This window comes from Suricata suricatta, chromosome 2 (assembly GCF_006229205.1).
Source record: "Suricata suricatta isolate VVHF042 chromosome 2, meerkat_22Aug2017_6uvM2_HiC, whole genome shotgun sequence".
Classification (NCBI taxonomy): domain Eukaryota; kingdom Metazoa; phylum Chordata; class Mammalia; order Carnivora; family Herpestidae; genus Suricata; species Suricata suricatta.
The window spans coordinates 15119237-15135449 of record NC_043701.1 but is presented as its reverse complement, the minus strand read 5'-3'; the positions used below and the strand labels follow the sequence as shown (position 1 = coordinate 15135449).

The following is a 16213-nucleotide window of genomic DNA, read 5'->3' as shown; positions in this document are numbered from 1 at the left end:
GAAGAGGAGGGGCAAGAGGGCAGAGAGGTAGGGAGCTCTGTAATTTTTGCCCGCCCACATCTATCAAAGTGAAAAGGACTGAAGCCACAATACTCTGATCTGCAAGAGTGGGAGGAAATCACACAGAGTCCAGAGAGAAGACAAACTCAAAGGTGTCTGAGTGAGTATGAACTGGGGAAATAAAAATGGGCTGGGCCCCGAAGGTGCAGAAGGGAGGGAGCCCCAGCCCAAAGCAGAGCCATGGAGAGCAGAGGAGAGTGTGCGGAACCCCAAGAGACAAGGGGAAAAGAAAGAGAGACTGAAAATGCTCATAGAACTGTCTCTAGAGAAGTGAAAAAAAAAAAAAAACTTCGCCTGGGATGGAGAGGAATATTATTATCCCATATATAACCGCTGGGCGCGGGGAGAGAAATCTGTTCCATGTAGCTGGTGCATTCTCCCTTGGGCTCGGCACACTGGCAGTGATTCCAGGTGGCACCAGAAGAAACTGCTCCCTGACTCTCCCTACTCGATCCCAGCTAGGAAGCTGGCTGCCTGCCTGAGTATATCTCATCTTGGGCAGTAGCATTAAAGTGCATGGACTAGGATTTGGAAATGAGGGGTTTGGAAAATACAACTTGCTCCCCCCCCCCCAACACCACCCCCCCCCAAGGCACAGGGAGATCAGACTCAAAAGAGTGGCTTGCAACCCTTGGTTCGAGAAGGGCTTGGGGCCCCGCCATTCTTCTCCCAGCAATCACCAAGGCTGACCTGGGAGAGCAGCTCTGAGACCGACCTACACCAAACCATGGGAGGCATGGGAGACCTGCCTTTTTCTTTTCTTGCCTTCCAGAAATATTTTCCCGTATCTCATTCTTATCTCTCCCCTCCGCTGGTTATAAGCTTTTAGACTGTCCATTGAATTTTGTTGTCTCTGTCCCCCCTCTTTTGTTCTTTTCTTTCTTTTTTTCTTTCCCCTTTTAATTTGCTTGTTTGTTTGATTTATCTGTGTGTTTGGGTGCTTTTGTTCCCTGTGTTTGTTTGTCTGTTTTCCTTTTCAGGGCTACCTCAAGAAACAGGCTAAAGTACACATGGTGGAGAGTCCCAAATATCACTGAATAGGGACATAAAATAATCAAAGGCATGACAAGAGAAACTGAGAGACACCATTAAAAGAACACTTCCTGAAATGACAGTCCCTGGGCAGTCAATGAACCTTCTTTAATAGAGCAATACTAACAGATGCACAGTGCATAACAAGCTTTTAAAACTGACAAGAGACAGAAAGCTAGCCAAAATGACAAAATGAAAGAACTCTCCTCTAAAGAAATTCCAGGAAGAAGTCACAGCCCCAGAACTGCTCAAAACAGATATAAGCAACATAACTGAACAAGCATTTAGAACAATTCTCATGAAATTAATCGCTGGACTTGAAAAAAGCACCAGAGAAGCTATTGATACAAAGACTAGGGACCTTCAAAATACCTGTGACAAGTTAAAAAAAAAGCCTATAAATGAGGTGCATAATAAAATGGAGGTGCCACTGCACAGATTGAAGAGGCAGAGAGGAGAGTAGGTGAATTAGAAGACACAGTTATAGAAAAAGAGGAAGCCAAGAAAAAGAGAGAAATTGATCTAGGAGCACGAAAGGAGAATTCAAGATCATATCATGCACACTTTCAGATCACAATGCTATGAAACTTGAAATCAATCACAGGAAAACCTCTGGAAAACCTCCAAAAATGTGGAGGTTGAAAAATACCCTACTAAAGAATGATTGGGCCAATCAGGCAATTAGAGAAGAAATTTAAAAAATATATGGAAACAAATGAAAACGAAAATACAACAATCCAAACTCTCTGGGATGCAAGAAAGGCAGTCCTAAAAGGAAAGTACACTGCAATCCAGGCCTATTTCACAATCTAGAAAAAGCACAAATTAAAAATCTAACAGAGCATCTAAAAGAACAAGAAGGGGAGCAGCAAGAGCACCCCAAACCCAGCAGAAGAAGAGAAATAATAAGGATCAAGGTAGAAATAAACAATATAGAATTAAAAAAAGAAAACCAGTTGAACAGATCAATGAGACCAAGAGTTGGTTTTTGGAAAAAAATAAACAAAATTTGTTGGGAGCTATTTGAACTCACCAGTAGGGTGAAAATTCCTGGTGAGGGTTCGGCAAGTTTGCATGGTCTCTTGCCCCCAGATAGCTCCCAAAATCTACCCTCTTGAAACTTTCATTTCTGCTTGAGTGTCACGAGCTGCCGGTCCCCTTGTCCTGTCCCTGAGACATGACTGCACCTGGTCAGGGAAAAGGTAAGTAAACTAGATACACCCTAATACAACACATAACTTTCCCCTAAGCACTACTGATAACTGAATACCTTCTGGGCCTGAATGCCTTTGTGATAGTACTACTGCGATAAAATGTATCAATCATCTTTGGGACTATGAGAGCAAGCATATCTTGTGAGAACTTGTTTTTCTGGGAACTTTCTCTTAGAGTTATAAACAGTCTAATGACCCTTACTCATAAAAAACTGACCTTCACTAAAGAATGCTGTTTGCCTCGTGGTTAAAGGACGCTTCCTTGAGGCTAGACCTGAGGTTTTGTAAAAATACCTATGACACCATGAGTGCCTGTGGCTAAAATTGTAAAACTTATCTATGGGAAATCATTTACTGCCCTTTCTTGTCCTTGTACCTTTTGCCACAAATAAACCTTGAGAACCAGACAAGATGGAGATGCCTACCAGATGGGCAGGGGTGCTTCTCTGGGGATCAGAACGAAACACAAGGCTCTCTCACTCTCTCTTTGGCCTACACCATCATCCTTCGGGGGAACCCTGGACCTGCAGGAGCTGGACTCTGGCAAAAATTGATATACCTCTAGCCAGGCTTCTCACAAAGAAAAAAGAGAACACCCAAATTGACAAAATCACAAATGAAAATGGATCTATTACAACCAATCCCTCAAAAATACAAGCAATCATCAGGGAATACTCTAAAAAATTATAAGCCAGCAAACTGGACAACCTTGAAGAAATGGACAGGTTCCTCAATACACATGCACTCCCAAAATTCAAACGGGAAGAGATATAAAATATGAACAGACCCATAACCAGTGAAGAAATCGAATCAGTTATAAAAAATCTCCCAAGGAATAAGAGCCCAGGGCCAGATGGATCCCAGGAAAATTCTACCAGACATGTAAAGCAGTTAATACCCATTCTTCTCAAGGTATTCCAAAAAATAGAAATAGAAGGAAAACTTCCAAACTCATTCTGTGAAGCCAGCATCCCTTTGATTCCCAAACCAGAGAGAGATCCAACAAAAAAAGAGAACAAGAGGCCAATATCCTTAATGAATACAGATGCAAAAACAACAAGATAGAAGCAAATCGATTTTAACAGCATGTGAAAAGAATTATCCACCATGATCAAGTGGAATTCATTCCTGGGTTACAGAGCTGGTTCAATATTCACAAATCCATCAATGTGATACATCGTTTTAACAAAAGAAAAAATAAAAACCATATGATCCTGTCAATAGATGCAGAAAAAGCATTTGACAAAATACAGCATCCTTTCTTAATAAAAACCCTCAAGAAAGTAGGGATAGAAGGAACTTACTTAAACATCATAAGAGTCATTTATGAAAAGCCCACGGCTAATATCATCTTCCATGGAGAAAAACAGAGCTTTCCTCCTGAGACCAGGAACACGACAGGGATGTCCACTTCTATTCTATTCTATTCTATTCTATTCTCAAGGGAATAGAATAGAGAACCCAGAACTGGACCCACAAATGGATGGCCAATTAATCTTTGACAAAGCAGGAAAGAGTATCTAATGGAAAAAAGACAGCTTCTTTAACAGATGATGCTGTGATAACTGAACAGCAATATGCAGAAGAATGAAACTAGACCACTCTCTTCCACCATACATAAAAACATACTCAAAATGGATGAAGGACCTGAATGTGAGACAGGAAACCATCAAAACCCTCCAGGAGAAAGCAGGAAACAGCCTCTTTGACCTCAAACGCAGCAATTTCCTACTCCAAACATCACCAAAGGCAAGGGTATCAAGAGAAAAAATGAACTACTGGGACCTCCTCAAGATACAAAGCTTCTGCACTGCAAAGGAAACAATCAAGAAACTAATAGGCAACTGGCGGAATGGGAAAAGATAGTTGCAAATGACATATCAGATAAAGGGCTAATATCGAAAATATACAAGGAACTCACCACCTCCGCACCTGAAAAATGAATAATCCAGTGAAGAAATGGGCAGAAGACATGAAGAGACACTTCTCCAAAGAGGACATTCAGATGGCCAACAGACACATGAAACAATGCTCAGTGTCACTCATCATCAGGGAAATACAAATCAAAACCACACTGAGATACCACCTCACGCCAGTCAGAGTGGCTAAAATAAAAATATCAAGAGACTATAGATGCTGGCATGGATGAGAAACGGGCACCCTCTTACACTGTTGGTGGGAATGTAAACTGGTGCAGGTGCTCTGGAAAACAGCATGGAGGTTCCTCAAAAAATTATCACTAGAACTCCCCTATGACTCAGCAATAGCACTGCTGGGGATCTACCCAAGGGATACAGAAGCGCTGATGCATAGGGGCACATGTACCCCACTGTTCATAGCGGCACTTTCAACAATAGCCAAATCATGGAAAGAGCCTAAATGTCTATTAACAGATGAATGGATCAAGAAGATGTGGTTTATATATACAATGAAATACTACATGGCAATGAGAAGAATGAAGTATGGCCATTCATAGCAAAGTGATAGAACTGGAGGGTGTCATGCAAAGAGAAATAAGTCAGGCATAGAAGGATAGATGTTTTCACTCACAGGTCTAACAGGAGAAACCTAACAGAGGACCATGGTGAGGGGAAGGGGGTAAAGGGTTAGGGAAAAGGAGGGAGGCAAATCATGAAAGACTCTTGAATACTGAAAACAAACTGAGGGCTGAAGGGGACCAGGAAAAGGGAAAGGGGTGTGATTGTCATGAAGGAGGGCATTTGTGGGGAAGAGCACTGGGCGTGATATGGGACCCAACTTGTCAATAAACTATAAATTTAAAAAATAAAATTAAAAAAATAAATTAATTAAATAATTTTAAAAGTTTTAAAATGACATGAGAAATTACAGTGGCATGGTATGAAGTATTACAAATTAGAGTCAACTGAAATATGGCTAAAATTAATTTTATCATGAAACATATATGTGTCACAGTGAACGAAACAACTATATTTTAGAAAATAAACATTGTAAATGGGAAACATACATTCAGCTAATTGACAAGGTTTTGGCCTGTAAAGAAACCACCTAGATGAAACAATGTGTTTTTTTCCTATCAGGTATATTTATACAAAAAATATACTGAAACGATGTGATAGCCTAATGAAACCACTCTCCAGAACTATGACTGAGCCACACGTGTGCGTGGCTACCTGCCTTAGAAATGGTGATTCACACACATCATAAAAGAGAAGCATCAGCACACACACATTGCATAGTCCCAACAGACAACGGCAGTTACCTTCCTACAGAATGTGTCTTTAGAGGGGACAAGTATATTGTTGAGAATACAGTAAACTCCTACAGAATTGGCTTCCAAATCCTCATCTCCCCTGCGTACTACTTCCTAAAACTGATACATACGGGGCACCTGGGTGGCTCAGTCGGTTAAACGTCCAGCTTCGGCTCAGGTCATGATCTCATGTTTCATGAGTTTGGGCCCCGTGTCGGGCTCTGTGCTGACAGCTAGCTCAGAGCCTGGAGCCTGGAGCCTGTTTCGGATTCTGTGTCTCCCTCTCTCTCTGACCCTCCCCTGATTGCACTGTCTCTCTCTGTCTCTCAAAAATAAATAAAAGACATTAAAAAAATATCTAAAACTGATACATACCTGAGAAAGCACCCACAGGCAAGGTCAGTCTACTTTCATTTCCACCATCTGCCTTCTCCAACCTTACAAAAGAAAGGCTTACCTCAGTCTGTCTCTGGTCGAATACCCTGCAGTGTAGAAACCTCTGGAACACCTAGCAAAGCTACAATTTGTAATAGTGGCGTTGGTAACGCCTCCTTAAATAAAGGCATATTGGGGGCACCTGGCTGGTTCAGTTGGTTAAGCGTCTGGCTTCGGCTCAAGTCGTGTTCTTGTGGTTCCTGAGTTTGAGCCCCACATCCACTGTCAGCACAGAGCCCACTTTGGATTCTCTGTACTGCTCTCTCTCTCTCTGCCTCTTCCCCACTCTCGTGTGCATGCACACTCTCTCTCCAAAATAAATAAATGTTAAAAAATAAACAAATAATATCATGATGAATCCATGGTAGGGCTTCGTATCTTTTCTGGTCTTATAAATATATCTGGTAAGGCAGAAAAATGGGGTTAGAAATGGGGCACTTTGGCCCAAAGTGGGATGCTTTTGAAAAAAAAAAAAAAAACAGAATATGCCACTGGAAAATACACTTCTTTGACTTAAGAATTATTTTGAGCTAAAGGCAATTAAGAAGTAGTAAATGTAAGAAAAGTTCTCTGCCTTCCTTCATTTAAATAAAAGCAAGACATACATTTACAAAGGTGTCTCCCTAACCCCATCCCCATCTAGCAGGAAAGATAAAAGTCAATCCCAGGTGACAACTTTAGACCCTTGTTAATCTAGAAGTGGCACTAGAGGAATCTACGTAGCAAACTTTACTAACAAGCCTTAATCTACCTTCAAGGTAGAACTGCCTTTACTTTGCCTTCACAGTTTGTCCTCAGAGACTCAAAGCCCTTTTCTTTTGTTCTTGTCACTCCTCTAGATGTTGATTGTTGCTTTGCTAAGAAGCAGTATAAACTCAAGTTCTAACCAAACAGGAACTCCCATGTCTTACATATGTGCCACACATGTTTATAAACTTGTTTGTTTTTCTCTTCTCTGTCAGTCCAATGTCCAGGTCACCAGCGGGAGGACCCACGATGGGTAGAGGAAGAGATTTTCCCCTCCCTTGTACTCTGAAATCAGATACATTGCAAAATGGAATGCTAGGAATAACTTTGATATTTGTTTAATGACCTTGCCTTTTCCTTCCTCCTACTATGATATTGTCAAATGTGTCATTTCCCAGAGAGAGGATGTTGAGAACAAAGACAATGCAGTAAAATAGTGAAGGCAATGGTGCATTGTTTAATACAGGCATCAACTCATGATAAGATTCTCTGCACTATCTATAATATATTAAGAAGTTATTGTTAGTTTGTAGGCGTGACAGTGTTATTGTGACTATGTAGGAAATGTTCTTTTTTTAGAGATATCTAGTAAAATACATGGAGGAGAAATGATTTAATGTCTCCATTTTACCATAAAATACTTCAAAAAATTAAGCAAACATGGCCAAAAATGAATGATTATTAAATCTTCTATGGACATATGAATGTTTATTGTAGATAGTAATATAAATTTCAAGTGTCCAGCAGCAGTATCATTTTGTAGAATGAAACCATTGCAGACAATCAAAGAATTATTTAATTTGACCTGGATTTATTAACAGCCTATGAGGGAAAAAAATCCTAAAATGCACATTTTTTCAGTATGATAGGCTTATTTTAACCATAATTTCCCTTCCTTTTAACTCAGCAAAGCTGAGCATCTCTAAGTTAGTAACATCAGGTAGGTAAAAAGTCACTAGTTTTTGATAAGCTTTACAGTAATTGAATAAATGAATGCCTTCACTGAGTAGATCAATCTTTTTGCAAGTCAGATGATTTCCAATTATTCGTTAACAAAATTGGAGGATTTTAACTGAGCTGCCAGCTGATACCTTATCTAAAAAATTTTCAGCGACGATAACTGCATGATTTTTCGAAAACAACTCGGAAAGCATCCAAAGAGTTGATTGGCATTGCCGTAACAAAGCTCTTTCCATTTCATCTACATATGTATGTAATCACGTTTTCTCAATGTTTATTTCTAGAAAGATGAAAAATAGGAATAGGGTGCACGCTGAACCTTCTCTCATTCTAGCAATAAGTAGCAATTGATAAATGAAGTAATTGGGGAAGGAGCACCATCACCTTTTTAAGAGATGCATTCCCATTAATATTTTATTTTTTATATTTCATTATTATTCATCAAAATGTAAAATATTTATGTTGCTTTGATTAATTGTGAACTTACGGTTGTTGCAATAATCCAATCAAGAATTTTCTTATGTGTTTATTTTGAGAGAGAGAGTGTGTGTGCATGTGAGCAGAGGAGGGGCAGAGAGAGAGGGAGGGAAGGAGGGAGAGAGAGAGAGAGAGAGAGGGAGAGAGAGAGAATCTCAAGTAGGCTTCGTGCTGTCAACACAGAGCCTGATGAGAGGCTCAGTCTCACTGACCATGAGATCATGACCTGAGCCGAAATCAAGAATCAGATGCTCTATCGACTAAGCCACCCAGACACCCCAAGGAGAATTTTTTTAATATTCAGAGCCAAATGTCCAAAGTGTTTTTGGGGGAAAAAAAGGTCTATGTATATATAATAAAGTGATCAATAAAAGGCTTTAAAGATAAAATAGATTACTATAAACTCCATGGATATTCTTGCTTTTATTCAGACAGAATGACAATAAGAGTCCACGAAAAAAAAGAAATGATTTAATATATTTGATTTTTAAAGAAATGTTTGATCCTGTATTTTGTAACTGAATGATATAGTACATCAAATTGAAAAAGGTATTTATATTTTATTGGATATGCAACTAAAATTTTTTTAATGTTTATTTATATGAGAGAGAGTGTGTATGTGTGTGTGTATTTGTGTGCATGACCAGAGGAGGGGCAGAGAGAGAGAGAGAGAGAGAGAGACACAGACTCTAAAGCAGGCTCAAACTCACGAACTGTGAGATCATGACCTGAGCTGAAGTCAGAAGCTTAATTGACTGAGTCAACCAGGCTCCTGCCCTGGATATGCAATTTTTCAAAAGGAACATAAATGTTCTATCTCAAAATAGCAGTATATAAAGCACGCAGGGTTTTGTTTTGGTTTTTTGCTTCAGGAGAGGCAAGCGTTCTGCTAGCTGCCATGCATCAGCTGTTGACTAAGGTACAGTGAAGTTAGGGAAAAGGCACTGCTCACACACCCAGTTGGACACCCTGACCTTGTGCTTTCCCCTGAGTTCCCCCACCCCCAGTGGTGGAGGGGAAAGAACTGAAACATGGAAGGAGAAAAAGAGGAAAAGGAAATCGTACTGCCTCCACTCTCTAGATCCCTCAAACCAAAGCCAGGCTGAAGAAGATACTGTTTCAAATGAAAGATGAGATGGAAGTTTCTACCTGCACTAGAATTAATTTAATAACTGAAATTGAAAGGAAAATATAGGGCCTTTTATGGTACTACTAAGGGGAAATAAAAGGTCTCAACATAGTATAGGCAGGATTTTCACTCTAAGAGATTCACACTATTCAATAAATTGGTTCCCCACACCTTACCCATACAGAAAAAATAAAAGAATACAATGAGACATTAATAGTAATCATCTCTATATAATAATAATTTTCTTCACTGGACATTTTTGTATTTTCTATTTTGTTAACAAATGAACTACTTTTCTTTTTTTTTTAATGTTTTTTATTTATTTTTGAACGGCAGAGAGAGACAGAGCATGAGCAGGGGAGGGTCAGAGAGAGAGGGAGACACAGAATCTGAAGCAGGCTCCAGGCTCTGAGCTGTCATCACAGAGCCCGACACGGGGCTCGAACCCACGAACCTTGAGATCATGACCTGAGCCGAAGCCAGACGCTTAGCTGACTGAGCCACCCAGGCGCCCGACAAATGAACTACTTTTCTAATGAGGAAAAAAGTATATATTTTTATTCGTAAGAACCTCTAATACTGGGGTGCCTGGGTAGCTCAGTGAGTTAAGTGTCTGACTCTTGAATTCAGTTCAGGTCATGATCTTGAGGTTCCTGAGACTGAGCCCCACTTTGAGCCCCACGTTAGGCTCCACACTGACAGTGCAGAGCCTGCTTGGGATTCTCTCTCTTTCTGCCTCTCCCCTTGCTTGCATGCAGTCTCTCTCAAAATAAATAAATACACTTTTTTTTTTTTTTTTAAAGAGCCTCTAGGGGCACCTGGGTGGCTCAGTCGGTTAAGCCTCCAACTTCGGCTCAGGTCAGATCTCACGTTCCTGGGTTCGAGCCCCGCGTCAGGCTCTGTGCTGACAGCTAGCTTAGAGCCTGGAGCCTGTTTTAGATTCTGTGTCTCCTTCTCTCTCTGACCCTCCCCCTCTCTTGCTCTGTCTCTTCTGTATCAAAAATAAATAAAACATTAAAAAAAATTTTTAAAAGAGCCTCTAATCTTATTTTTAATATCTATACACATGGGTCTAGGGCAAATATTTTTACATTTATAAAAGTATTACATGTAAGTAATTTAAAAATTCAAACCTTAATAAAAGGTTTATATGTAACCCAGCATTTTTGTGTTCCCCTCTGCTTTTCTCCACTCCATACAACAAGCTTACAACTCAGTTGATTATTTCTTCTGGTATTTATGTCCATATATCTAAATAAAAGACATATAACCTCTTGTGTTATCAATTTTAAGCAATATTCATGACTTTATATTATAATAAAGATTTAACTCACTCCCAATTTCCTTTTCCTCCCCCAAGTCTTCCATATATATATATATATATAATTTCTTTTTTGAGAGGGAGAGGGTGCAAGTGAGCGAGGGACAGAGAAAGAGAGGGACAGAGAGAGAGAGAAGGAGAGAAGCGGGACTCACCTGAAGTGGGGCTGGAGCTCACCCAATGTAGGACACAAATTCACCAACCATGTGATCATGATCTGAGCGGAAAGTCAGATGTTTAACAGACTGAGGCACCAAGTACCCCCCCTTTATAATTTCTGTCCCCATTTTTATTTTTTTCCTCTTATGACTGTGACTATCTGCATACTGTTCATGGTGTTTAGAGGTATATTAAAAGGCTATTTTCGGACTTCTACAATTTTCTATTTCATCTGAAATTAATTTGCTAATTTTCTTTGAATGTCTACATCTTCTTACAATTTCCCATAGTTCTGTGAAACACCTTCAGTACATTTTTTATGTGGTCAAGCAGTCCCCCCTTTCTTATTTTTTATTTATTTTTTTTTCAATTAGCAATAATCGCGCCTCGGATAAACCTCATTGGCTACGATTAGTCCCCCCCTTTTTTAAAACCCAGAGCTAGAACTCAAATCTAGACTGGTGTTGTTTAGGTGTGCAGCATAGCCAAAATCTTAAGATTTCCTCTTCCCTCTTCTGCCCTAACTCTTACATCTTATTTTTTTCCTTGTTTTTAATAGAGCATCTTTCAGTACTTTCTTAGGAGATAAGGAGATACTTTTTTTAAATAGGAGATACTTTAAGATTTTTCTATTTTGATACAAAATTTTGATATTCTGATGATTTAGACTATGCATAAAATCCTAATTAAAAAATATTTGCACTCAAAATTTTGTAGGTATTCTATTATCTTTAAGCTTTCACTGGTGGTGCTGAAAAGTCTGATGACATTCTAATTCCCATTTCTTTGTAAGTGATTTGTTTTCTTTTTCTCTCTAGAGTTTCTGTTCCTTGTTCTCCTTATTATTTGGGTTGATTTTCTAGTTGAACAATTTTGACTGTCACAGGATGTATGCTGCTCATACCTTCTCAAATTTCTCTTGGTCTTCAGTCCAGGGACTCATGCCAGAGGTCAGGGGACAGCTGTTTCCCCTAAAGTCTTTGAACAGCAATGAGAGTACACAGAACTTGCTTATTAGCTTGGTAACACTGGATGGCGTAAGTGGAGGCAAGAAAATGTTCTCCCTGTTCCAGTTGTCTTTTGCTGTGTAGCTGCGATAGATCGAATATTTGTGTCTCCCCCCAAATTTTTGTATTGAAATTCTAACCATCAAGGTGATGGTATCAAGAAGTGGGGCCATTTTGAGGTACTTGTCATGAGATTTAGTCCCCTTATGCATGGGAGTAGTTGCCTTCATAAAAGAGACTAAGTTTTCTTGCCCCCTTCCACCATATGTAGTTACATTGAAAAGATGCTGTCTATGAACCAGGAAGTGGGTTCTCACCAGATACTGACTCTGCTAACACTGTGATCTTGGACTTTCCAGTCTCCAGAATAGTGAGGAAGAAATTTCCATTGTTCATAATTCACCCACCCACCCATTTTATGGCATTTTGTTCAAGCAGCCTGAATGGACCAACATAGAAATAAAGCACCCAAAACTTAGTGGCATACAGCAACAATCATTTTATCATGCTAGTGATTTTGTAGATTAGGAATTGAACAGACCAAGTGGGAATAGCCTGCCTCTCTGCTCCACAGTAACTGAGTCAATAGGGAACTCAAATGGCCAATGAGAGTTGAGATGGGGTCACATGTCTGAGGTCTCAGTTTTGACTGTCAGTTGACTCCTCCGTTCCTCTTCATGTTATGTCTTCTGGAAATGAATGGCCAGGATGGCTTCTTCATTCATGTCTAGTGACTGGGCTGGTGTGGATGGAACTGTAGGGACATAAAACTGTCTCCTTCCATGCAACCTCTCCATATGACTGGCTTGGGCTATCACAAAGCATGGTAGTTACTGTTAGGATGGACTTTGGCAGTAGCTGCCTTACGTCAGAGTAAACATTTCAAGACGTCCAGTTGGAAACTGCAAAGCTTCCTATGATACCCACTCAGAAATCCCATAATGTCCTTTTTGCCATATTTTATTGGTTCAGCAAATCACTAGAGCTGACCCAGATTCAAGGGTAGGGGAATTAGACTCCAGCACTCAATGGGAGGAGAAGCAAAGAAATGGGAGATCATCTTTAACTGACATTCCTATTCAGTACGGTAAACATATTTGAGTATAGATCATACCGTTTATATGAATAATGAGCCAGAAGAGTCTCAATTTTGAATTAATATACACCAACAGGGAATATCACCACAGCAGCTGGAAAGCAAGGAAAGAGGATACCAAATGGAGAGGACCATATTAGAACTGAGAGAATTTGTCTCTGAGGACATATTGCAGGAAATGGCACTTTGGATGACTGCATTCACAGTACACACTAGGCAGCCCCTGGAGAATTCCTGAACAGTTGGAGAGAATTTGAAATAGTTCTTAGTATTCAGCAAATAAGGACGGACGGAGAAATAATACCCTTTTATTATAAACATGACTTCATTTCACTCACACACACACACACACACACACACACACACACACACAGAAATGGCCAAAGGAAACAACTCTTAGAACAATAAGTCTTCTCCAGTAACTGTGTAGCTTTACTGTAGAATGATGTTCACATCATGAACAATTCAGTCCCTCTATGAGAAACACATCATCTAAAATTGATGGGTCCCATACTTTGCAATCAATGTATATTAAATATACTAAGGAAATTAAAAATTGATGTTTGTTTTGACATCATTCATACAGTGGAGGAGGAATATGCCAATAGCTCTTGGTGAAGCAATAAGTAGCTCAGAATACAGCCACTGAAGTCATGCATCTAAATTCCACAGGATAATAAACAAAAGGAAAGATTTGGAAGACAATTAATATCCAAAGATTGCAAAAAGTACACAAGGCCAAAAATAATTAATTCACTACCTGCAGCACTAGAAAATAAATCTTAAAGTCTCTCCTTAAATGGATAGAAATTGTTCTTTTATTTATTTATTTATTTATTTATTTTCTAATCTTATCTAATGAGAGCTACCTGTTGCCTTGGAGAAAACCTCTTTGGATGAACTACGTTCTCCCATGGCTGTCCCATCTTCCTCTCTCAAGTTCATTCCCAAAGAACATTTCAGAAGCTGCTGTTAATACTGCAGACTGTCTAACTCTGATGAACCAGCCCCATTGAATCATGTTGATATCACCCCAGTAGCATATGGCCATGAACTACATAATGTGTACAGTTACACTTCTCTAGATTAGAATTCATTTTCTGGAATGTAACAGGATGGGATTCTAAATGAAAAGATCTCAACCTCATGAGCCATGAGAATATCTGCTTTAAGGGACCAAGGTTTTTAGAATATCAATTCATTTGTTTCTAAATCTTTAGTTCTTTTATTTTTCCAACTGCATGGAGAAAAAATATTGTTAGAAGAAGACAAGAATCAGACGTGTTTTTTCTTTTAGTTCGGGGAAAATTGTTTTTAATTTTTCCATGCTTCATCAATAAGACTTGGTTCCTTTACATCTTTATTTGGTTTGTTAGTAAAGGATATGGTAATAACTTATTAAGTAAATACTTTTTGTCAAGAAGTACACTGATTAAGATATTCTTGTCTTCATTTGTAGGTGTTCTAAATTCTGATGACTAATATTTCTAAAGATCTCAATCCTCAGATAAGCAATGACATTACTAAGTATCTATTCTTAATCATTGCAGAAGGAATACTGTGTGTCCAAGGGCCATTCTTTTATGGAAGTAAATGCTAAATTGTATTCTGAAAAACATTTTCAATATTGAAAAATAAATATTTCGGGGCACCTGGGTGGCTCAGTTGGTTAAGCATCGGACTTGGGCTCAGGTCATGATCTCACGGTTCATGGGTTCAAACCCCACATCAGGCTCTGTGCTAACAGCTCAGAGCCTGAACCCTGCTTCAGATTCTGTGTCTTCCTTTCTCTCTGCCCCTTCCTTGCTCATGCTCTGTCTCTGTCTCTTGATAATAAATAAACATTAAAAAAAATTTTTTTAAAGAAAAATAAAGATTTCCATGGTCAGATAAGTTTGGGAGACACTGAATGGAGCAGGTTTAAATAGATATATTTATAACAGGACTTCTCAAATTTTTAATGGGGAATATTAAAAAAGACTCATGAATCTTCAAATGGGGACTGTTCTATATGGCCTTTCTAAGACTTACTGTCTTTTACCAAAAGCAGCAAAAAAGATTGTATATTTAGCTTTGTCCTGAATATGTTTTAAGAAATGCTAATTTAGAAATAGCTGACTACATCAAAATGGAAAACTTCCTAGGCAAATATATCCATAACATAACCCACCAGAACCTACTAATGTTGTGAATGATGATATCAGAACAAATCTATGGAAAATTTTGTTTTCCAGTTAAAGATCAATATTGCTTGATGGCTACCCCTTCTTTACTCTCATAATTTAAACAAGTGTCTGAGGTCTTCACAGAAAGTGACCACTTCAACTTCATTCCTACTTGAAGTTTAATTTTATTTTTAGTCTTTCAGTGCCCTAAAGGACTTCTGATGTTTTGTTTCAAGTAGTTCTAATAAGTTTTTCCCATAAGTCCTACTGGCAGAGTATTGACACACTATTCCTAACTATTTCATATTATGACAAAACCTTCTAGCTCTTAATTTTAAAAAGAAATCCCCAGAGGCAAATGAAAAAATAAGGGGAAAAAATAAGGGAAAGGCAAGGAGGAAAAAAGGAAGAAGAGGTGAAGGAAGAAAGTAGTGTGTTAGATTGTTTGCAAAATGGCAATCTTGGCAAAATGTTTTGCAAATTAGCCATGATAAGCTCTCAGATCCCTGTGTTCACTCTTCTTTGCAATATGACTTTGACTTTGCATGTCTTCCCATTGAGAAGCAGAGGCTATATTTCCATCCCTAAATCTAGGCTGGGCCACGTCCGTGGTTTGGTCATGGGCCATTACCAATGGGATGCAAACAGAGATTTGAAAAGCACGTGTGCTTTGGGGCTTGCCCTCCCTTGCAACTCTTCAGACTAGGGTGGATTCAGAATAGACTTTTGGTAAATGGAGTCCATGTGGAGCAGACTGGAGCCAAAGTTCTTGATTTACTTTTAATTATAATTTATTGATTTCCTTCTGTGATAGATAAAGATTAACTCCCATCCAACCCATCCTTCCCATCGAACTTAAAGAGATCAGAAGAATGTAAAACTGAGACTTCAAAGATGGGACATGAGCATTCAATATTCAATGTTGAAGATGCAAAGATGTGGAGGCTCTAACGCAGGAAAGAGCTGGTGCACTGTGAGCAGGTGAGCAGGGTGGCCAAGGGTATAAGATGGAATGGAAGAGGTAGACCAAGACAAGCCAGACTGTTTGAACATGCAAGATAAAGAACCCTGCAAGTTCTCATAACCTTGTAAGAACTGGATTTTATTTGGGGTGCATTTTTCTGTATCAAACTCACAGGTTTTTTGTTTTGTTTTGTTTTGTTTTTCCTCATATGCAAC

General features: G+C 39.1%; 1 long non-coding RNA gene across 1 annotated transcript in view; it reads right to left on the bottom strand.

The window, feature by feature from the left end:
• Positions 1 to 12290: 12290 nt before the first annotated feature.
• The window catches only part of LOC115271813, a 78096-nt gene continuing 74173 nt past the window's right edge, over positions 12291 to 16213 (bottom strand). The window contains exons 2-3 of the long non-coding RNA XR_003900102.1: positions 12888 to 12963; positions 12291 to 12462 (exon numbers count right to left, since the gene is read on the bottom strand). This is a non-coding gene — a long non-coding RNA (uncharacterized LOC115271813). The remainder of the gene's footprint in view (positions 12463 to 12887; positions 12964 to 16213) is intronic.